This window comes from Podarcis filfolensis (assembly GCF_964270895.1).
Source record: "Podarcis filfolensis genome assembly, chromosome: Z".
Classification (NCBI taxonomy): Eukaryota; Metazoa; Chordata; class Lepidosauria; order Squamata; family Lacertidae; genus Podarcis; species Podarcis filfolensis.
Window position 1 is genome coordinate 21,285,213 of NC_139617.1, and position 23,948 is coordinate 21,309,160.

Below are 23,948 nucleotides of genomic sequence, written 5' to 3' on the forward strand. Positions count from 1 at the left end.
GGAATATCAGACGAACACTTATCCGGGACACATATTGCATACATGACACTATTGTCATACTTTTGGGTATGTTGCATGCTCATACACACAGAGAAAGAGAAATGAAACAGCACGCTCTGTGTGTGTGTGTGTGTGTGTGTGTGTGTGTGAGAGAGAGAGAGAGAGAGAGAGAGAGAGAGAGAGAGAAGCTAGTTTTCAGAGATTCATTTGTTTCCTTTCCACTGAGCTGACTGGTTGGTAAATCAGCAGTTAACCCGCTGCCTGATTGAAATGCAAATCCTGCCTGCTATTCGCCTTAAGTTGGGTGGTGCAAAGTTTGCTTCCACAGTCGCCCTGGTCATCCCGACGCTTCGGCTGCCTCCTCTCCACCCCCCACCCCTCCCCAGCAATTGGGAAACCGCGCGCTCCCTAACAACAAGCTCTGCAACTTTCCAAGCCTCTCGGAGCCTGTGACAGAAAAGCACACAACTTGTGGTGGCGCGACAGGAGGAGAGACGCACGTCTTGCAGCCCCGGGTGCCAAGAAAACCCCTCTCCTCCTTCCTAGATACACTCAGGAGGTTATAGTGGCTTCGTTTCTCCACGCCTTTCCAAAATACAGAACACACACACGCAAAATCTGGCAAACGGTTTGAATAAATTAGAATTGTTTTCTGCTAACCCTAACCCTCCCTTACCTTTGACATAAAGCTGTAAGGTATTGCTGTCTGTTTTATAAGCTTATTCCTGAAAACGTGGCTTTAGGTAATAAGGAGGAATGTCAAAGCATAAGTAGGGGAAACAATGAGAAATAAAGGGGGGGATGGAAGGTTGCTGCTCTTTCTCCCCTTAATGTTCCTTTTCAGTCTATTATGTCAATAATAACAATGATAACAACAACAATAGCAACAATACAGTCTGTTGTGTGTTCCTCCTGCAAATGTTTTAGCTGGAGAGCAGAAATCGGAGCGTTTAGATTTTGTTGCAGTACTCCAGCTGAGAAAATTAAACCCTAATACATTCGAAAAGAAAAGAACAAGGATCTCCGAAGTTTTTTTTTTAATGACCTTTCCGTGCATAATTTCGGAGGTAACCTAGCTGCATAATTATATTTGCACTTACAGAACGCTGCATCACAGTTCCCTTATTGGTTTGAAATTCCATTAAATATATTGCAGGAGCTCCTAGGTTAAGCTTGATTTAAATTTGCATACATTTTCATATATTTAGCAGAAATAAAAGAAGGGCTTGCAGCTACCCGAAAGTCATTAAGGCATTAAGTTCTCTAGGAAGACAGATCTGGAGAAAAATTCAAGAAAATGAAAATATCGCCCTAAACAAGGTGAGCTTTTTTTTCCTTCCACATCTCTCTCTCTCTATCCTATCCTTCTCTCCCTCCCTCCCTCCCTCTCATTTGAGCTGCACCTTTTCCTTTTCCGTTTTTAAAATATAGGATAAAACAGCTACTGGTCATTTTTCAGCAGTTTCCAAGTCTAGATCAATGGATAGGAAATCTGAATGCAAGATTTGTTCGCTTTCATACTTTTTTTGGTTAAAGTTTGAAATAAAAGTTGCATAGGTTTAAATATATTGAGGAAGTTGGGAAACTTCCATTTTTATTTTTATTTTTTTTAAAAAGCATGTTCCTGATTGCTGGGAGGGGGTACTGGGAGACGGTACTGTGGTGAAGAGGATCTGCCGTTTTGGTTTCGACAGTCTTTTCTCCTTCTTCTTTGAAGCGTGGAAGCAATTTTTGGGAAAAGTACAGTTACTGGCAATTGAGGGTCCACTTATTTCCTCGCGTGGTAGACTGTGGTCCTTGCTGGATCCGTAAAATAATCTGCAAGAAATGGGGTGTGTATGTGTGTGTAGCTGTAAAAGCAAGACTATTCTCCCCACTGGGGTGGGAGAATAATTTGAAAAGACAGAAAGGGCCAGATTTTTTGCGCGCGGGGGGGTGGGGTGGGTGGGAGAATCTGTAGAAAGGCAGGAATGAAACCCAGCCAGCCTAATACCATATTGAAAATCGGATCCACTCTATTTCTGATGGTCTATTTAGAAAGCTAAATAAGTGAAACTGGAACCAAACCTAACCAAACACAAAACAACCTTCGCCCTCTCTTTTGTACGATTTTTAAACCAAACTTTCATCGTTTTAGGGTGCCTTTACAAGAAGAGGAGGGAATCGTAAAGCAGTTAGCTATTACCAACCCCGATCCCCAACACAGTTAAGCAGCACTGTTGCAAACTGAGGATGATGTCCGCTGCAACACTAAGGGAGTAAATGTAACCGAACACAATAGAGGGGACAGAGAGAGAGAGAGAGAGAGAGAGAGAGAGAGAGGGAGAGAGACTACATGTGCTTGTTCTGTTAGGCTGCAAGCTTGCTTGGGAGGAAAAGCAGTATTGAACCCCGCAGGGATTTACTTCTGAGTAAGCGCGCCTAGGGTAGACTAGTTTCTCTTCCACCACCACCCATACCAATTGACTTGGAAGGTCAATCTTTTGACAGCACGCGCGCGGGGGTAGGGGACCTGCTCCTTACTCCCAAACTAACTCATTTTAAAGGATGCTGGAGAGGTCTAAGTGAGGCAACCAGGAAACCCACTAGAAGCCTTTACCTCCTTGACTTGTTTGGGGATCGCCGGGGGGGCGGGGAGGAGGAGGACGGATCGATTATCTTTTTCTTCCCTCCTCACTAGAACTTCCAAATGAACTTGGCTAGGAGCGCACTTTCTGACCAAGCTTTAAAAGTGGGGAGAGAAAAAACAGGCCTGGTGAAATGAAGCTCAGAAAATGGCTTTGTTTAGACAAATATAACAAATAATGTTAAAAAATAAAAATGTGCCGGCATCATACAGTATCATGTTCTGCCTCAGATTAATGGGAAGATATCCTTTGGTTTCTCTCTCTCTCTCTCTCTCTCTCTCTCTCTCTCTCTCTCTCTCTCTCTCTCTCCCCACCCCACCCCCTCCGCCTCCACACTTTCTCTTTCTGGAGTGTTTTTTATCCGCTTGGAGTTGCACCCCTCCCCTCCCCTCTCGCTTTTGCCTCCTAATCTGCTTGAGAGGGTTTCTTTAGCGCTTTCCTGTCAGTCTAACTTCCCGAGTGTAACAGATGCTGCTCTCAGGCGCTCCTTTCTGCTGCTCGGCTCTATTCAGCTCCGCATATTTCTCCCCATGATCCAGGTTTCCATAGAGAGAAGCATAAAGGCGAGAGCGGAGCCGCAAATCCATCGCCCCATGCAGAATAAAAGGACCTCATTCAATAGACCCGACCCCGTCTGAACATGAGAGAGTTTTACTTTTTAAGGACACGCAGAGTAACTGTTGCAAGAATTTGTCACTTATTTTTTCCCTCCCCCCCCCATAGACTCCAGAGAGAGAGAGAGAGAGAGAGAGAGAGAGAGAGAGAGGTTTTTTAAAAAAAGGAGGAATGAAAAGGAATCAAATCTGTGTTGTTGTTATTATTGCCATCATAATTGTTAATACGAACGTTGTCTTCTTTTTAAAGCCCGTTGGGCTTCTCGGACTCCCCCCCCCCCCCACGCACCGCGGCCCACCGCCAACCAGAAATAACTTTATTTTCATATCTAATCCCTCTCCCCCCTCCCCCTCCCCTCCCCCACCCAACCCCGCTTCGGTCACTTCATGGCAGGGATAAAGCCCGAGTAAGAATAGCTCTAGGGAAAAAAGAAGAAAGAAATATCCCATCTTGTTGGGAGGCAAAAGAGAAGTTGCTATAGAAGAGAGCGAACCAGAGAGAGAGAGAGAGAAAGAGAGAGCCGGTTTCTGTTTGTTTATATGATTATTTGTTTGTTTGTGTTGAAAGTGAAGAGGTGTCTGTAAAATAAAGTCCTCTTCTGGCTCCCTCTCGCTTGCTCCAAACACACACACACTTGACAGTCCAAGTTAAACAAACAAACAAACAAACAAACAAATTCTCAGCTCGCACTGTTGCTGGGACACCCCCCCCCCCCGCCTTAAGCACACACTTCCGTCTTGCTTTTTAAAGGTGCGTAATATTCTTGCTTGGGGAAAGGAGTATATCGGATTGGAAGACAAGTTGCCAGCTAGCGAGGCGGTCACGAAGCTTGATCGCGCAATTCCACTGAATTCAGCGGGCCTCACTCCCAAGTTAAGAGTCTTTAGGACTGCTGCGTAAAACTTGCGGTCCTGACCATGCTTACTTCTCAGACTTACTTCTGAGTAAATCCGAATAGGCTGGAACTGAGGTTTCCATTCTTTTTCGTCGCTCACCTCTCCTGGAGGTGTGTATGACTTTTAGAACGCGATCCTATGCACATTTACTTGAAAGGAGCAGTCTAAAGGGATCTTGATCATATTGTAGATGGGTGCCCAGCGATGGAGGTTTAACATGCGGTCCAGCACCACGGATTTTTTATCAGATAGCAAATCCCTTATTGTTACTACTGTGAGCGAGTGTCTGCGGGGGGTGTCTGCGTGCGCGTGTGCGAGTTATATATTTACTGCAAATCACCGGAGGCGGTTCATAATGCAAAAAACAATTCCTCGCAGTCTTAAGGCTGCAATCCTCTGCGTCTTTACTCCAGAGAAAGGCCTGTTGTGTTACACACTCTTACCCGGGGTGTGTTTAGGATTGCAGCCGTTGAACTTGTGTGATCGATGACCCCAGAGGCGCTCTCTCTCATGCTGTGTTTTTCTCTCCTGCGGAAGAGAGACAGATACTGAGAGTAACAGATTGCAATATAATTATAAGCCACACAATTGTGGGAGATATCATCTCTCTCGAGTCCCTCGAACCTCTCTCCCTCTCTCTTCCTAAGGAGGTGGGACACACGCACAGACGACCCTCGCCGCCTCTCTCTCCCCCCCCCCAATACCCCTTCCTTGCAAATGCTGAGATTTTGGTGGTGGTATTTAGTTGCAACTTTTCCAGATACTACTCAATTCCAAGAGCGGAGGCGCGGGATGTTGTTGAGGGCGGAGGGGAAGGGGTCCCCCCCCCACTTCCAATGGTGCAGTTTTGACTGTGCTTAATACAGCATGAAGCTGCGAGCGGTAGGCAGCGAGGCGAGGTCGCGACCTCTATAAAGAAAATTTCACCTTTTCGCCCAAGTTCGCTTTAGAGGCAAGGCTGGGACTTGTGAAGAGACGCTTGGTGGGAAACAAGTGTGTGATTTTCTGTGTCTGTGTGTGAATGTGAGTGTGTTTGAGAGACAGAACCCACCGGGAAAATAAGAGCATGGAAAAGGGACAGCCAAAAGGAGGCTGGGGAAGGAGGCTGCGAGAAAGAGTGAGAGTGTTTAACTGTTTCTTAAACAGGGGAGAGAGGTTTGTTTTTGTTTTCTTGTTGTCCCGCACTTTCCACAGGGCTAGAAAGGTTAGCCACGCTCCAACCCCGGTACTCTCCCTGCAACAAGCGAAAGCAAGGTTTTAAAACGAAACCAGAGTTGGGGGGGGGAGAAAGAGAGAGAAGAGAGAGAAAAGGAGAAGAAGAATTGGAGGTGCATTAGAGAAAGATTTTTTTGCCAATTAGCAAAAAAATGCTTTCTTCCCCCCCTTTCTCCCCCCAATACTTTTTAGTCTCTGCTGTTTTGGGGGCGGGGGGGGGAGAGGCACCTTGCATTTTACTCCTCTAGACTCAGATGCAGCAGCGGAGGAAGAGCAGGGGGCGGCGGAGAAGGGAAGGTAGAGTGTGGGGCAACGCGTTCAAAGAAAGATTAACCCCTTCCAGGAATCTTTGGCAATATCCCTCCCCCCCCCCCCACTTCCCACTGGCAACAGAAGAGGCAAAGTATATTTCTGGGTGGGCGAGTTTTGTCACAGGTGTAAAGAGCTCCGAAGGAAAAATAGCAGTGGATGTTAATTATACAAGTCCAACAATGTGTTGGGGTGAGCAAACGTGTGGGGGGGGGAGGGGAGGGGTCCAGCTTCTTGTTTGGGGGGCGCTTGTCCCTCCCAATCACTTCTAACCTCGATGGCGTTTGGTTGTATGCCCAGACATGAGCTGATTCTGCGTTCCGGATACTGGAAGAGGGAGTCATCATTTTGATATTATTGTTATTGTTGCTATAGTGGCTGTTGTTGTATCTCCTCACCTTGGCAGAAGATACTGCAAGGTAAATAAGATAGAATCTAATCTGCTCACCGCCCTCCCTAAAATTCCGCCCTCGACCCGCCAGTTTATTTCTGCCCCACCTCATTGCGCGCGCGCACACAGACACACACACGTACTGCAAAACGAGTTTGCTTCCACTTGGTTCATCTCCTGTGTGTACCTATCTGTGTTCCCACCTGAAAAGTTTGGATGTTGCTGTGTACTTGAGGAGAGGCGCGGAGGTTGTGGTTTGTTTTCAAATGGGACTTGCTCTAGCGGATTTAATTCGTTGGCTGGGGGAGTTATTTATTTATTTCACCCTGAAAATGGGGGTGCATGTGTGTAGTCCGAAGGATCATTCGCGTGTATGAGCGAATTGGAGAGAGGGGTGGCTTCCACAAACAGTTCGATTTGGTCGCTCATTGAATCGGATGCTGTTAATTTACTCGCTTGACCAGCTTTAGAAACCCAAGTTCGTTCGTTCTTTCTTCAACACATTTTACCAGCCTCTTCAGTGTATAATTAAATAAATAAATACTTTAAAATAAAAATAAAAATAGGGAGGTTGGGGGAAAGCTACTTTATAAGGTCATAGATGAATTCCAACAATCGACCAGCCTTAGTCCTGGTTCCTTCCTTAACATCCAAGTTCAGAAGCATCTGGTCGTGGGAACTGGACAGCCGTCTGAAACATTTCAGGGGTCCACAGCTGAGCCCTTGGACGGTAAATTGTGTTTAGAAGAATTCAACTCCTGTCCCCCGTATCCATCTCTAGGTATTACTAAAATGTTACTGAACTACATCTTATTTCTAGTGCAATTTGCTTTCTAATATGTACACGGAGTAAGTTGCATTTGTAAAAGCGCTCAGGAAGTGACTACTGTAGTCAGAGTTGGTTCTTCAGTGTAGCCTTGCCAGGATTTTTTTAAAGAAGAGGCAAAAAATAATTCCCATCTCCCCGAAAGGGGTGACTTCGGGGCCCCTCGTCTTCAGCTGTGTCGCACTCAAGTCCGCAGTACCCTTCGTCATGTTCAGAATTATGGACTTAGTCCTGAATAAGGGTACAGAGGCTGCAGAACATTAGTAGACCCCGGATTTATATCCATAAAGGGACTCGTTTACCAACATGGTTTCTAAAAATCTCCCCTTTGGGTACCTTAACAAATTAGCAACAACAACGACAACAACAACAGTGTGCGTAAAATAGAGGAAGAAGTGTGTCTGTCATGCATACGAATTATACCTTCCAAATACATAGTCTCAGAAAATAGTGATATATTGGTTCCAATGAAAGTAGCTTCCATGCAAATGACTAATTTCTAAAGAGTAGATTTACATTTATTCGGATGTACTGTAAACCTCGCAGTATTGTGTAGGGTGTGTGCTTTCAAGAACTGTGTTTAGGATTGGAGCCTTGTTGAGCTAACACAACCTCCTCTTTACTTAAGGGAAATGTTTAAGCTTTTCTCCCCGCCCCTGTGTTGAGTTTTAAAAATAAATAATCCTACAATTGCAATAGGGGGAGACTATGTGTATGAACCGAAAGGGGAGGAGAAGCGGGGCGCGCGCGCGCGCGGGGTGGGGAGGATTTTCTCGAGCACAAATCAAGACAATGGGTCTTCAGCGCTGGAAGAGGCGGCAGATCTCAAACAAAAGCTTGATGAACGGAACAGACAAAAACGCAAAGTTCCATTCAGGGCTCCCCTTTTGCCATGTTGTCTCACAGTTTGGAAGATAGCAGCTCTCCAAATTAATGGTCCTCTTTGAATGGGCGGGGCCTGAGCGTTCCACCGATTTAGGCCTCCTGCCGGGATGTGATATGGCTCCACCTTCCTCAAGGTGGTTCTACTTTTAAATATTTTCCACCCTGTCACCATGAGGACTAGCGACTTCTTTACGTAAAATATAAAATCGCTGTTCCTTGTTCTCGCGAGACTGTGTGTTTTAATTCGAAGAGGGTGTTCCGTGTACTTTTGTGCGAGCTGTAAAAAAAAGGGGGTCTGTATCCGTTTGTCAGTGGCAATTGGATGGCATCTGTCTGGCTCAATGGACAATGGAAGAATGCGCCTTCGTGGGTGAAGTCAGATCGTTGGAGAGTTACACCAGATTCAGTAGCAGTCATTCTCATTAGTAGATGGTGGCGGGGTGGGACGACTGTCTCCTTCACATTGAAGTTGTTGGCTGCCTGGCTGGTCCCTGAACAGGATGATCGATTAGATCCGATCGAGCAGGGCTTCACCACAACCACTAGCATTCAGTATACAACGCACATCGCGAGAGTTTTCACTTAAGTTCGTCTCACTGGTGGGGCTTGGAATTGCGGCCCCAAAGCACCCACCAGTCCATTTAAATCCAACCTATTTTTAATTTTATTTTATTGAAAGAGGGGGAGAGCAGGGCATCAGCGAAGCCACTAAAGAGAAAGCGAAGTTTGTGCCACGGGTGGGCAAAAGAACTGTCTTTCCTTGCCTCAAAATCAACTAGCCACTTTGCCTAGGCTGGGGACAACATGATGGGCTTTTTTTCTTGAGAGACATGACCGACACCTCTAACCATCTGCCCAAGCTCGTCACCTTCCTCACTCTCTACTAAACCCTTCCTTCCCTCCAGGGACATGACTTGCTTCTTTCTTTTCTTTTTCCTGCTGTGGATCTGCTCCTTTCCTTCTGCAGGTGTTTTTCTAGATACAAGGGATATTCAAACTCTCCTTAAAATCTAGAACCTGGTGTCATTTTCCAGTCCGCTCCCACCCCACCCCAATCCAAGTGACGGTGTGCTCTTTTCATACCCACCGAAAAGCAAAATTGGGGGGGAGGGGCAAGAAAGAAAGAAAGGGGTGGATGTAGTTTGTAAGCTTCACCTCTCGGTAGCACTTACCTGGTGTCCTGGACCGGGCGCTCACTAGTCTCTCTTCCCTTCCCCCCAAACACACTTTCTTTCGCCGTTGAGTGTTGCCCTCGTGATTTGTAGTAAACTCCTGTTAGGAAGCCAGTTTAGCCCTTGAGCGGTTATGGTAGCTCGCTACACCTGCGGAGATCTCGCTAGTCTGTCTCTTTGCCATCAAATATCTGTTGTCTTAAACTGTAGCATCCGAATATACATGTATTCTCTCTCTCTCTCTCGCATGTGTGTGTAAAAAGAAGACTCGACGAGTATCTATCATCTATTTTCGAACCTCATGTCATTGTACGCATAATTTAACAATACAACGATCCTTGCATGCTTATCGTGCCGCATCTAGAAGCCTGAACGTGTTCCATAGTCTTATACAGGTTTTTTGGGGGGGGGGGATGGCATTCCTGGATTGCACGGACAGGCAGCCCTAGAGAAAGGTGGAAATATTTCAGATCAAAAAGGGTGTTAGAGGAAACTAATGGTAAAGGGGAAGGCATGACGCACCCCCCCCCCCACCTTTTACAAGAGCACACACTTAAAGAGCGATCCTAAACATGCTTGCTCAGAAGAAAGGGTCTCTAAATTCACGGAGTTGGCCGTCCTAACAGGGCTTTCCTATAAAATGTATAGGATACTTCACCTACTCATAAAATATATCTAAGAAGTGACTTCTGCTGATTTCATTGGCATTTTCCCCCAGCTGGGCGTTTATAGGATTGTAGCCTAGGATGCCTAAGTCCATTTTAGATGCAATCTTACGCCCACTTACTTGGCTGTCAACTTCAGTGGGATTCAGCGCGCATAAGAATGTAGCCTAAGAGGTGTAAGTCAGTTTTAAATGCAATCCTATATCCACTTACCTGGAAGTAAACCCCACTGGATTTCCTTCTGAGCAGACATAAATAGGATTGCCGTATGAGTGTATTTAGGATTGGAAAAACTATGCACATTCACCTGGATGATGTGATGCTTATTGATAATAAAATAGGTCTTTTTCTAGTCAAAAGGACTTACTTTCAAGTAAGGCCGGCATCCTATGCACAGTTTTAGCTGGAAGTAAAGCCAGTGGGTCTTGCTTCCGAATTAATATGGGTTTAGGGCGTTTAGGGTTGCAATCTTTTAGTTGGTGATGGGCTGGGTATCTTTTTAAACCCATCCTCGTTCACTGGGATTCAGTGGAACTCTGAAAGAGCGTCGCTATATCCTCTTTCGTACTTAATAGTAACTCCATTGAACTCAGCGGGACTTCTTCCCGAGTAAACACGCGAGAGTGTCGGGCGGCTGCACAGGCAATTACTTTGAATGTGAGCTGGGTGGTTGATCTGTCAGACACATTTTGATCGAATTATCCAGTTTTAAAGGAGTAAATTGGCTTCTCCTAGTTGTTCCAGTCTCACACCTCCAGTCCTTTCCTTGCCTTGCGTAGTAGGGACCTAAACTGTGCTCTTAGTAGGGTCTGAGAACAGCAAGTTTGTTTGTTTTTGTTTTAGAAGCGGGATAGGTGTATCCCCTTCACTTGTGGAAGGAGATTATAAAGCTTTTGTTTTTATTTTGCATTTTTAGAAAGTTTATGCGGGGGGGGGGGGAATGCTTTCTTCCTTTCTCCTGTTCTCTCCTCCGTTTAGGATTTTACTTTTACTTGGGTGGGAAGAGGAATCGAGATAAGAGAAGTAAATGTTATTGTTATGTTATATCAATGTATGCGGCGCTTTAAGGGACCTCTGTCCCTAGGAGCTTACAATCTCATTGAGACAAGAGATGGGGAGACACAGTGGAAAGCCAGTTAAACTTGAAACTCTTGTTGTTGTTTTTAAAAAAACTGATGGTCGAGCCATTCGAAACACCTTAGGAAAAAGTGCTATTCCAATTCAATTCCGCTACAAATTCTACCGAAGCCGATTGCTACGTTACATGCGCACACCCACAGCCAGAATCAGCTTTGCTGGAAGGAATTACTTTTTACCGGTTTTAAGATTAGCCCTTCTAGCGATAGGCAGTAGGCACCTTTCAGGGAAATGGGTGCATGATCCAGGGTGTTGTGCAAGGAATCTTAAATACGCTTCACTTAACTTGCAAATGAAAACCAGTGGGGTTTTCAAGGCTTGGGGTGTTCGCTGGGAGACAGAGGTTGCATTTCGTCCCCCCAAAAGGAGTTTAGGAGCTGGGTACTGTAAATCGGCATTCTCCGCTTCATAGCCAGGTGGACCAGCGCGTGGGTCGGCTTTTTAGGAAAGAGACCCATAGGATATCTACTCATTTTGGATCTCTTCTAGGTACTTCTTTGCTCTTGGACGCTTCCTTTTGTTATTTCTTCCAGGGATTAATTCGAGCTAGGAGGACTTATGAGCCAGACAGAGTGAGTGTCGTTGGCAGAGCTGCCTTTCCAATGAATGAATGACTGACTGAATGAATGAAATTATTTTTCCGCCACAGAGTTCAAGGCATTTGATCCTCAAGCAAGCCAATGAAGTAGGTTAGGGTGAAGAGACAGTGACTGGTCCAAGGTCACCCAGTGGACTTCAGGCCTGAGACGTGACAAAGTTTAGTCGCAGGTGATCCAAAAACCCTTTATCTCTAAGAGCGGGGGTGGATCACAGAACTCTGTGAGAAAGAGAAAGGTACTATGGACTCCACATATTTTACCCAAACATTCACAGATGGCTAACTAGATGGTGTGTTCCATGTATTTACGCACCTATGTTTATGAGGGCATATACATAACTTGAGGGCGTGAAATGGATCAGTTAAAACAAAGCTTTGTTTTTGAAGAAATGTAATCTTTTATGAAAGGGACACAGGTGGTGCTGTGGGTTAAACCACAGAGCCTAGGACTTGCCGATCAGAAGGTTGGCGGTTCAAATCCCCGCAATGTGGTTAGCTCCTATTGCTCGGTCTCTGCTCCTGCCAACCTAGCAGTTTGAAAGCACGTCAAAGTGCAAGTACATAAATAGGTACCGCTCTGGCGGGAAGGTAAACGGTGTTTCCGTGCACTGCTCTAGTTTGCCAGAAGTGGCTTAGTCATGCTGGCCACATGACCCGGAAGCTGTACGCCGGCTCCCTCGGCCAATAAAGCGAGATGAGCGCCGCAACCCCAGAGTCGGTCACGACTGGACCTAATGGTCAGGGGTCCCTTTACCTTTACCTAATCTTTTATGAAGTTTGATCAGATTGCTCATTCCTACACGCAACCCACTATTTTGACCCTGTAGTAGTGAAGGGGCAACATACACACATGTGAGCTTGATCTTGATGCCTGACAGCTGAATGTGAGAACTGAAGTCACATCCACAATAAACATCTGCCACACATTTAAGGCACTTAGTTTCCCCCAAAGGATCCTGGGAACGGTAGTTTATCATTCACAGGTAATACCCAGCATCCAGTTCCCAGGATTCTTTGGGGGAAGCCATGTCCTTTAAATGTATCTTGCAGTTGTGACCTGAATCCATATTGAAAAAACAAGCCAGCAAGGAGCATTTCCTCTGAAACCATTGATAATAATAATAATAATAATAATAATAATAATAATAATAATAATATGCCCTACTCTGGGTGGCTCCTAACAAAATATTAAAAACACAATAAAACACCAACCATTAAAAACTTTCCTGTACAGACTGCCTTCAGATGTCTTCTGAAAGTATTATAGTTGTTTATCTCCTTGATATCTGATGGGACTGCATTCCACAGGGTGGGTGGCACTACCGAGAAGGCCCTCTGCCTGGTTCCCTGAACAATGTGAAAATTCTTTCTGTAATGTTATATAGTGATGTGACTCATTCATACATGGAAGTCATTGGGCAAGGAACGCATGTGTTTGTGAACCAGGACTGTGTGGCAAGGTCCTATATGTGCAAATTGGTATCTGTGAGCTCTGTGTGATTTTCTCTCTCTTTTATGAAGGCCCCATCTACAATATATGTTCAAAGTATGATGAAACCATTGTAATCAGTCATGGCTTTCCTCAAAGAATAACGGGTACTGTAGTTTGTTAAGGGTGCTGAGCATTGATAGGAGGCCCCTATTCCCCTCACAGAAATACAAATTTCCATAGTGGTTTAACAACCAATTCCCCTTCCCAAGGACTCTGGGGAATAGAATTGCCTCCTAACAATTCTCGGAACTCTAACAAACTTCAGTTCCGAGGGTTCTTTAGATGGGAAAAGCCATGGCTGCTTAAAGTGGTTTGATATTGCTTCAGATGTATGGTGCAGATGAGGCCAGAACAAAGAGAAAAGTCTGTGTTGCATGTGGAAAAAGGATTGGTCTCTGCTGTGCTTACAATATTCCTAGTTTTCTAAAGTTCTCTCTTTCAAAAGGCCAACTTTCTTTTATCACCATTATTATGTGTCATGTTCTGTTGCCGATATTGCAAACAGGCATGGGAACTAAGCAGTGAGCAACAGCAGCTAGAACATCATACGCAGGGCTTCTTCTAATTCTTCTTTTTAAAGAGAGCGGTTACAGAGGGACAAATAGGCAGTTCAATAAGAACATTTGGGCAGTTCAAAAATTCGAGCCATGCAAAAGTTGTCTTATGTTAGGTGATGTTAAAAGAGATTGAAAAGTCCAGCCTTTTGCAGACCCTTTCGAAGATGCTTCAGACTCCACAGCTACAGTTCCATAGAACAGTCACCGTGGTGTATTTTTTCCAGTGGGAAGGAAAGACACACTCTTTTACAGTTGTGTTGCCTGATTCCAAGTTCTGAGGATTTTCACCTATTATATGCAGGCTCCTAAACATCACAGCATGTGACTCAAAGCAAGAGACCATGTATGCACTCACACAGAAAATTCACTGGTGTGTTGCAGTGGTACGCGTTTTGCAGGCACATTATAATCACTTACCACTGGGCAGTTCTAAATTTCCCTTTTTAAAAAAGCCCAACTCATAGGCATGTGGATCTAAGGCCACCAGATCCAAAAGAATGATTTCTAGGTGTTTGCCCCTGTAAGGAATCAAAATCCCAGCCCCCTCCTCCATTTCCTGTCTGCTTCTCCAAACTGTTTGGGCGGGGGGGGGGGGGGAAGGCTAGTAGCGGCTAAGTAATTTGCAAGCCAACCTAGTGAATTAGGATGCTCCTCTCTCCATTTAATTTATGTTTTATAGTTGGTTTAGCCTTCTGATTTGATTGCCTTAGTAATGCCGGTTGCCTCCAGCTGCTGATGATACAGCTTTAATTCTGTTTTAAAGGTCATGTAAACATGTGCCTGTAGCAGAAGGAATGCAAATTCAATTCTTCTTCTCCCCCCCACACCTCACCAGCCGCTCCTTTATAATGGTGCCTCCCTATTTGCTTGACAGCTTTTGCCTCAAAAATTTACAGGAGTGTGTGTGTGTGTGTGTGTGTGTGTGTGTGCACATGCATGCATGCACGTGCGCTCAGTGAAAATCCCCTCTCTGTGTAATATCCATGTATAGAGGTATATGTCTCTCACATACAAATTAGTGGGCATCCTCTTTGTGAATGTGATATATTATAGTCTCACAGAAATACACACAAATCAGTGAACATCCTCTGTGTCAGTGTGTGTGTAATGTCTCTATACAGGGATATAGCTCACACAAACACAACAAACATCCTCTGTGTGTATGCATGTGTAATACGTATCCCCTCCCACTAAATAAAAGGAACCTCCTTTTTTAGAAAAAGAAAAGGTAAAACCAGCCCTGCTTCCCGGGGCCAACACAAGAAATGTGAGGGGAATGTCAAAATAATGTCTGTCAGGGGAAAGGGGGTAAGTGAAGACCTACATCAAAAAACAAGAGGGGAAATCAAGATTTACATAAGAATCTACTGAATCTGTGCATCCTGCCGCCTGAGGCAGTTGCCTCTCCTTGTCTTATGGGTGGGCCCTGCCCCTTCTCCACCATACACATCTCTCTTTTAATTTTTTTTTAAGAACTCCTTTATTTTCCAGTTTCCAAAAATACATATAACAATCCCCATATACCTCTCCCAAGAAACATCCGATGCATATTTAATGTAAATAATACAGTCAAACATTAGGCAAGCTGGCAAATAGTTTAGAATTAATTACATCAGTTAGGTGTCGTCTACTCTCCATCTTAACAGATTGTCCAACATACTGGATAAACATGCACCATACAGTTTCAAAATCATTTCAGGCCTTTGTGTTCTCTAAGATGCCTCTTAACCTTTTGCAAACAGCATGTTCCCACATACCTAGGAAAACACATAGTTTGGTGGAGATCATAATGGCAGCTCAGAAGGATTTACTACCATTTCCCTGCGACCCAGCTCCTGTCCTTTTAAAAAGCAACAGGCGAATGGAGAAGCAAGTACATGGAGAGGCAGTGCGGTGTGGAGAGACACACCCTGGTCTCAGTCTCCACTCATCCATGAAGTTCTCGGCGTGTGGCATTGTGGGGGTTATTACTTCCCTCTGCCTCACAGGGTTGCTGTGAAGATAAAATGGGGAGGCAACCTTGCACTCCCTGGGAGGAAAGGTGGGACAGAACTGTAATAAAATCAAATGAAATGTACAGAGGACAAATCTACCCATGAAGACAAGTCATGCTGGAAGTGTACTATCTCCAAGATGGCCTCTGAATACCAGTCACAAGGGGACAATGGTGAGGGACAGCTGTTGGGCTCATGCCCTCACTTGTGGGTTTCTCATAGGCATCTGGTTGCTGAGTGTGTGGGAGATAGGATGCTGCACTAAATGGGGCTGATCCAGCACTTTATTTATCCTTGTTTGTCGAATTGGAACATTTCTATCCTGCTAGCCAACCAAAGCTCTTTAGGCAGCTTGCAATGTATTTAAAATCAAATAAAATAGCCAACCGTACTGAAATTGGGCAAAGTCCCCCGCCACCTGCCACGTTTTGTAATGCTCTGAAACCACATTCACATCATACATTTAAAGTTCTATGACATTGCTTCGAACAGCCGCGGCTTTCCCCAAATAATTATGGGAGCTGTACTTGTTAAAGGGACTGAGACCTGATATGAAACGCCCTCCCCGCAATTCCCCTCACAGAGCTAGTGTGAATTTCAATGGGTAGCTGTGTTTTGGTTCATGCATTTGTTCATGAAGTGCAAATTAAGCAATTTCCCATTAAAATGCAAGGCCAATTTTTTCTTCTCCATCCCTGCTTCTGAGTAGACATTCACAGGATTGCATTGTCACAGAACCAGCCATGTGCATGTTTACTCGGAACATAGCGTTTCAGTGGGGTTTGCTCCCAGGTGTGCATTCAGAGCATTGCAATCTAAATTTGGGATTGCAGCCTGATTCTGGCCATATTTACTTAGCCTTTAGGTTGCAATCCTATGCAGCTTTTTGTGGGATAAACTTCACTGTACATAAGAAGACTTACTTCTGAGTAAACATGTATAGGGTTGCAGTTCAAGCCCTTCTGCCCTCATGTGGAGTTTCTTGCTTTCCTGTAAGTGAGCATTGTTTTGCAGAAAACCCTTCTGCTTAGAAAAGTAGAGCTTAGGGACACAGGGAGCTTGCCTTATACTGTGCCAGACAGTAGGTCCTTCTCACTCAGTATGATCCACAATGCATGCAGTGGCCCTCTCAGATTTCAGAAAGGTGCCTCTCCCAGCCCTGCTTGAAGTTGCCAGAGAATGAACCTGGGACTTCTACATGCAGTGATGCTGAGTGGTCCATGAGGCTAGTAGGGTGGAATTCAAGTCCTTATTGAGGCTAAAAGTGCAATATATACTAATTTGGGTTGAACTTGCATGGGACTTTGTTTCAAGTAAGCAGACATAGGCTCAGGCTATAGGTTGCAGAAGGATAATCCCAAAACTCTGCCATTCTAGAAGGCTGAGATTTATAAACAATGGGGACTGGAGTGGTGTAGTGGTTGGAGTGCCCCGCTATAACTGAGAAGACCCCCACTCACCTATGAAGCTCATTGGATGACCATGGACTGATCAGTCTCTTGCGACCTAACTTTCCTCATAGAGTTGTTTTGAGGATAAAATGGGGTATGTGTGTGTGTGTATTGTATGGAACTCCCTGGAGGAAGGGCTGAACTAGAATGTAATAAATATATAAAATAAAACCATATAAGCTGGTTCCAGTGTTGGATGCACCTATACATTTTCCCCTCCTTTCTTTTTTCTTGTGTGCTCAAGGGCAGATCCAATTTAGACCTGGCTGGGGGTTGTCATTGGTAGCCTATAGTGTGAGTTGGCGTCTTGCCAATCTACAGTTAAGCCTGTGACCGCTTGTCCATCATTAACCCTATTTTAGGGGGTTATAAACTCAGCCATGCAGAATTTGCTCCAGGCGTAAAAAAGAGAAAAAAGCTTTTTGCTACAGCTCAGTTCCAGCCCCCACCCCTTTCCCCACCAGGGTAGACTTCATGAAAAAAAAAATCAGTCTGATTGGCTTTGTCCAGGTTTTTTAACCCTTGATGGAGAAACCAAGCAGAAGAAACCTGGGAGCTGTTATTGATTTGGAACTCTTTCTTCTCTGTTTTACTTACTTGACTAAATAAATGGAGGTGGGAAGGGGGATTATTGCCTCCAAAAAGTAGTATGTTATCTGGCATTATGAATTCCAAAATGCAGCAAGCAACAATCCCACTTTCTCCTCCACAAACTTGATAGGTATAGGGCCTGTTCTAACATTATCCAAAGTGAGGCAATAATCTCAGGTGGAAGATACTGAAGGAAGGGAGAGAGGCAGCAGCCTCTTGGCTGTTCCTCTTTGACCATTCTCTTTTCTTGGGTGACAGCATTGTGTATGCTACATGGCCCTTGCCTCCCACTCCCAACAAAGCTAGTTTGCTGCCTCAGGTGTGAGGGAGATGCTAATCCACTGCCAATGTGGAAGTAAGTTTCAACTGCCAGGCCAAATGGAGAGGAATCCCCTCATCTTGTCCTTCAGGTCAGGCAGCAAAATATTTTGGGCCAGCCCTGGTTTGGTTAGGCTGTAAGGGGTAATTCTTCTTTCAGAAGGACAGTATTATGAGCAGGGAAAGGTTCATATAAAGCAGCCTTAGTCAGGATATCTAGTCAAGTATCTCTCTGACAAGCAGCTGTTGCTCTCCAAGGTCTCAGGTATGGGTGAATCTGACATTCTCAGTTTCACTCCATTTTGCATTTTTTTTTCAGTCTTAAATTTTGTTCTCCACTTTCCCCCATCTGTTTGTTTTTTTATTGTTTAAAGAAATCTTCATAAAAGTTCACCAGCATTTTCATATGTATTTCTAATATTTGCATGCAATTTTGCCTAAAACACATATTCCCTGATACAAGACATTTTTGTATGATATTTACATCAATAAATGCATTTTTATGCACACATTTCTGTAGCATGTGCATTTTGGAGTACATTATTTGGCTGGAGAAATGCATCGCATAATTCAGAGTAGCGCCAATTTCAAAGAATAGTTGCGCTCTGATTTGTGTTAGAAAGTGCAGGTTCATTAGGTTCACCTTTAAATGTGAACTGGATAGAATTTCTGCGCCATCCCTAGTCTCAGGCTGAGGATCTTTCTCAGCAGCTGCAGATGCCAAAAAAAATCCATGTAATCTTCTAAATGTAAAGCCTGGTGCTTGACTCCCAATTTCTGGAGAACCTGTCCATTGAGGAGTCTGTCCAAGGACCCCTAATTAATAGCATATCTGCTGGAGAACCAACACAGCCAGGAAGCAAACAACCACTCTATTTATCCCTGTGACACAGAGTTAGAATTAGAGGGGGAGCAGTGAAGGCCTGGACCCTTCCATTACTATTTGTAGAAGACTTCTGGATGAGGCAATAATTTATCTTAAAGTGGGAAGGTTTAATTCCATGTTCACTTCATTTTCAGCACCAGTGCTGCAGGGAGTAAAAGATGCTTTACAATTAATATGTATTTGTTCATTTAAAAGTATATATCCCACCTTCCAACCACTGGGTCTTCAAGACAGCTTGCAGCCACGGCATGAAGCAATCAAACATCATGTTATTTCAAATAAGATTAAATCACTGATGGTTTAGCATGTGAATTATGTACAGGAGGCCTCTTGAAATTCTCCATCCTATTTGCAGGCTGAGAAACTGGAAAAGCCACTGGAAAAACCACTCCCTAGTTAGCTCAGTCGGTAGGGCATGAGACTCTTAATCTCAGGGTTGTGGGTTTGAGCCCCATATTGGGCAAAAGTTTCATTCACTGTAGGTGGTTGGACTAGAACTAGAGGGATCTCAGGTTCCCTTCCAAATTTCAATTCTATGATTCTCTGAAGGTAAGAGGAATCACATTTCTCCAGCAGAAGGTGAAACTTCTGAAGTGTTTCTTATGGAGTTTGGCTCACTGTAAGCAGCAGCACAGCTCCCCTTGTCCACTTGGCAGGGTCTAGTGGCAGTGGAGGCAACTGTGTTGTTAGCCTGGCTACCATTTTGCACGCACCCTATGATGTTCCAGTACAATGTTCCTAAAGCTGTTGACTCACCACTGTAGGACTCAGGGTGTTAGAGGAGATGGGACTTTGATCTGATGTGTCTAAGCTCTTCATATATTCTTCAGTCAATAAGCTGGAGGCGGCAATGCTTTTGAATACCAGTTGCTGGTATTCAGGAGGGGAGAGTGCTCTTGTGTTCACCTCCTGCTTGCTGGTTTCCCAGAGGCAACTGGTCAGCTACTGTGAGAACACATTACTGGTGTAGATGGGCTATTGGTCTGATCCAGCAGGCTCTTCTAATGTTCTTAATAAACAGTAGTGGTGAAAGAGAACTGGGATGGTCGGGTTGTGAGTTATGGAGCATTTTCTGTGTGCTTTTACAGGAGTACTGCCATGAGCTTTGTAAGTATAAACATATTTGAAGTATTTTTAGAATGCAACAGAGATAAAGGCAATAAATTTAAGGCCATTTATCTTAATGACAGTAGTTCGTAAGGGTTTCAGGCAAGGGTCATTTATAGCCCTACCTGGACATGATGGGGATTGAATCTGGGGCATTCTGCATGACAAGCAGATGTTCTGCACCTGATCTGCAATGGGCAGCTCCAAGACTCCTACTGCCTCTTCCCTAAGACTTTTTGTCTTTGAAAGAGACTAGATCTGAAAAACATTTCAAGACTAGGAGGTCTCAAAAAAGAAGACCACTCTCTGAAAACAGAAGACATAGCCACCCTAATTTATGCCAGGCCCACCCAGTCCACATAATCCGCACTGTCAGCCATGCACAAGTGCTAATGGGGCACACTCCACATCTGAGTCCCAACTAGCTCAAGTAAGCTAGTGATGCCTGACAACACTCAGCCAAATGTTTGCTCTTGCACTCAGTTCAGATGGAGTTGAAAGTGGCTTGAATTTGGGGGTGATTACAAGTGTGTGTGCAATGTTTTGAGAAGTTTTTTTGGGGGAGTGCTTGCCATTTGAAGGTAGTTTCTTAACATATATTTGTTTTGTTTTGTTTTGTTTTAATGACTGTGTATTCATCTGGGCATATTACAGTGGTGGCGGAGACCCTTGCAGTCTTTGCCTCCCAGGAGCTACCCTGCACCCCCCTTCCAAATGGCCAAGGTTGATGCAACATTATTATATAGTACAGCTTTCACCAATCTAGTCCCCTCTGGTAGTGGACTACAACTCCCATAAGTCACAGCTAGGACAAATTGCAAGTCAGCTGCAGGATCTCTCTCTCTCTCTCTCTCTCTCTCTCTCTCTCTCTCTCTCTCTCTCACACACACACACACACACACACACACACACAACTTGTATGGGCAGAAATAAGTGGGATCCCCATGAACAGCTGCAGTGTATGTGGGGTATGTGTGGACCTATTATAACAAATGCCCTTGACAGAGTGGGCTTACTGCCCCCTTGGTCATTTTGGTGAATTCACTGTCCTATTTCTGCCCGTCCAAGTTAATGCAAGGATCCCTAAATGGTCTTGTGGGAGAGACACCTGCCTGCTGCTTAAATAACCCTTGCTGGCTGGAGCTGATGAGCACTGGGGTCCAAAAACATCTGGAGGGCAACAGGTTCCCCTTTCCTAATCTAAAACAACTACAACCATGCACACAAATTATCTATCCATCACCAACAAGGGAGGAAGACTTATCAATTTATTGCCCTGTTTGTAGGCTTGCTGAGAGCATCTGATTAGCCACTGTGGGAAACCGCATGCTGAACTGGGTGCACCTTGGGAGATCATCTTACGTGTTTCATCTCTACTCTTACCTAGTTTTCCAGTAAAATAATGGATTTGATTGATTGAATTCAAGGAATGCATGTAATTCAGCAAAGGGTACTAAAAAGTGCTTTCCCTAGAAGTGCTTAATTTATGATTGCTAGCTACCCCTTCATATTTTTATAGACCCAATGCATTTTGTGAGCTCACTCCATAAGAACTAGAATTTCCCTAAAGGATGTATGTAGATAGAAACATGTCAGTTGAGGACTGAGCATGCTCAGTGGACATAGAATTGCTGCTGACTATTAGAGGAAGGAAATGGAAACTGAGGGAGGGGGAACAGAGTGCAATGGTAGGCCCTAGAAAAGGGTGGGCCTGACTGGTTGGCTGAAATCCTGAACAGGTGAGTTCCACACTGCAACATTTTGTCGCAGGTCCCACATGTATTGAGTGTGGATGTAGTATTACTAGAAGACTACCTTTGATAAAAAGCAACTTATCTGAAAGATGCAAAGTCAATGTTGGAGATGAGATCTGTCAAGTCTGTTCAGAATACACTAGAGAAATGCAGTGCAGAATACTCTATTGGTGTTTGTGCATTTGTGTGTTTGGAGAGATGCATCTCAGGCAAACACACCATCAGGGCCAGGTAAATGTTTGAGAAACATTCAAAAGGAATATTCTTGTCTCTTTTCCATTTGGGGATTGCTGAAGATCACATCTACTTCCTACTGCCAAATCTGTGTTATTTTTTCTTTTTTAAAAGCTTTTCTATTTTTCTTTTTGTTCATCTTCCATTAAACTCTCTGCCATTTCACACTGGCAATTGTATATTTACATTAAGCATCTATGCAGAAAACCTTTATATATTTTGTCTTTATTTTCCCTAATCCTTTCTCTTCCACTTCATTATCACAGCTCCCCGGATTGCTAGTTTTTTAGGAAGCGTTTTCAGGTGGTAATTCTGCTAACGTCTCTGGAGTCATTAAGCACACCCCCAACGGAGATGTATCTCATGTTTTAGGCTGCAATCCTAACTCTACTTACCTGGGATAAACCTCATTGAATCCAACAGGACTTACTTCTGGTTTGACATGATTAGGAAGTAAGCCACATTGGCAAAATGGAACTCACTTCCTAGTTAACAGCTCTGAGATTGTGCTGTTAATGGAAGTAGGACCAAGTCGAAATTTCTCAGACATAATTTTTTTCCAAGCTCCTTATGAACTACTGGAATATTTTTTGGTCCTGACCCAGAGAATATTTGTCAAAATGGCTTTCCCAGATTTACCAACCATGAATTGTGGATCCATTCTTAGTACAGTTTAATATTATGCCGATATTACCCTCTTTTCTTAGCCAGTTTCTTTCACCTACTAGCATGAGCCCACTGTAAAATTTCATGCAACACTCAAACTGACACCCTATACACTCCTGCCTATTGAATTCAGAGAGGCATATTTCAGAGTAGGCATACATATGATTGCATTGTAAATGAGCTAAAATGTCCTAGAAGAGGGTTTGGGTGTTGTTGTTGTTTTAAAAAACTGTTGGATAATTTCACTTTCCCCAGGAATATCCAGGAAAATGCCCCCCCCCATTTCACTGCTCACAAATGGATAATTTCTGGAGGCCATTTTTAATCACCCCTAAATGAAAGTAAAGTTGGTTTGCCAACTTTCCACTTGGTAAAATAGGGATGAAGCCCAGTGTTCCATGCTGTCAGGGTCAGAGGGGGAAATGGGTTTTCTGTGATCCACGGTAGGCCCTTTCTACCCTTAAATGCCTAGGCAGAGGGGAGATGAAGATAATGTTTGCGAGGAGCACATAGTGTGATTTGCCCTGAACCCCACATGTTCCCCCTTGAAAATTGCAACTTTCCATTTTTTTAATCTCTTTCCATTTTTAAGAAAAGGTTTGCCACATGGCACGATGAGTGTGTGTGCTGTCTGAGAAACACAAACACTAGTCATTTTGGTGCGTGGAACAGAATTGTGCAGCTCTTTTGATCCAGGCCAAAGTTTTGAAAACTTGCATCAGCACAACTGATTCAAATTTCCCTGGGTCAAAATTTCTGCCTTTGCAGAAAACAAAAATTCATTGCATGATACATTTCTAGTTATTATGGTGAGAATTAAAAACAAGAGAAGAAAGCCTATAAAAATCGTGAATGAGTGGCTTTCCTAAAAACAAAACAGTGTTTGGGAAAGCACATTTCATATTTTAAATTATTGTATTATATCAAATCAAAAATTTCCTTTCACTGAAAAAAAATGTATGTGAAAAAGTTTCATTTATCACTTTTATACACACAGTTCTCCTGATTAAGGATTTTTGTACTGCAATGGGGAGTGTGTGTGTGTCACAATTAACAGCACTTGCTGATATTAAAAGGGTCAAATTTTTGTGTGTGTTCAAGGAAGATATTTTATACATTACATTCCAATAACGTGGAGGATAACTTTCTATGCTGCCACATGCTTTACACATGAGCTTGTTATGTGGAGCATATGCTCCTCTCATGTGTGAATCGTGTGTGCATGGTGCATCTTCATTCTTCCTTATCTTTTTCTGTATCTGAATTTCTCCTCTGGCTTCTCTCTCCCCCCCCCCCATCCATCTATCGCTCGCTCCCCCTACACACACACACACACACACACACACACACACACACACACACACCCCCCTAAGCATTTGATCATTTCTTCAAGTCCCTTGGCTGAACCAATCTCTTTTCATGCACAGGATAAAAAGAGAAGGACTTCAAAGTAGGTTCAGGTAATTAACAGCTGAGGGGAACATAATCTAAACCATAGGCTCTGCTTTGCACCCAGGTCTGCTTTCCCGAGCCAGCCGGCAAGGGAGCGCCCTATTCCCTAT

General features: G+C 44.0%; 2 long non-coding RNA genes across 2 annotated transcripts in view; one reads left to right on the top strand and one right to left on the bottom strand.

Moving 5' to 3' along the window:
* Window positions 1-349: 349 nt before the first annotated feature.
* The window catches only part of LOC310754355, a 94,645-nt gene continuing 71,046 nt past the window's right edge, over window positions 350-23,948 (top strand). The window contains exons 1-2 of the long non-coding RNA XR_014543743.1: window positions 350-628; window positions 1,209-1,320. This is a non-coding gene — a long non-coding RNA (uncharacterized lncRNA). The remainder of the gene's footprint in view (window positions 629-1,208; window positions 1,321-23,948) is intronic.
* Window positions 4,492-9,402, bottom strand: LOC310754410. The gene is made up of 2 exons (XR_014543813.1): window positions 8,937-9,402; window positions 4,492-4,666 (listed from the first exon to the last, which is right to left on the bottom strand). It is a non-coding gene; the product is annotated as an uncharacterized lncRNA (long non-coding RNA).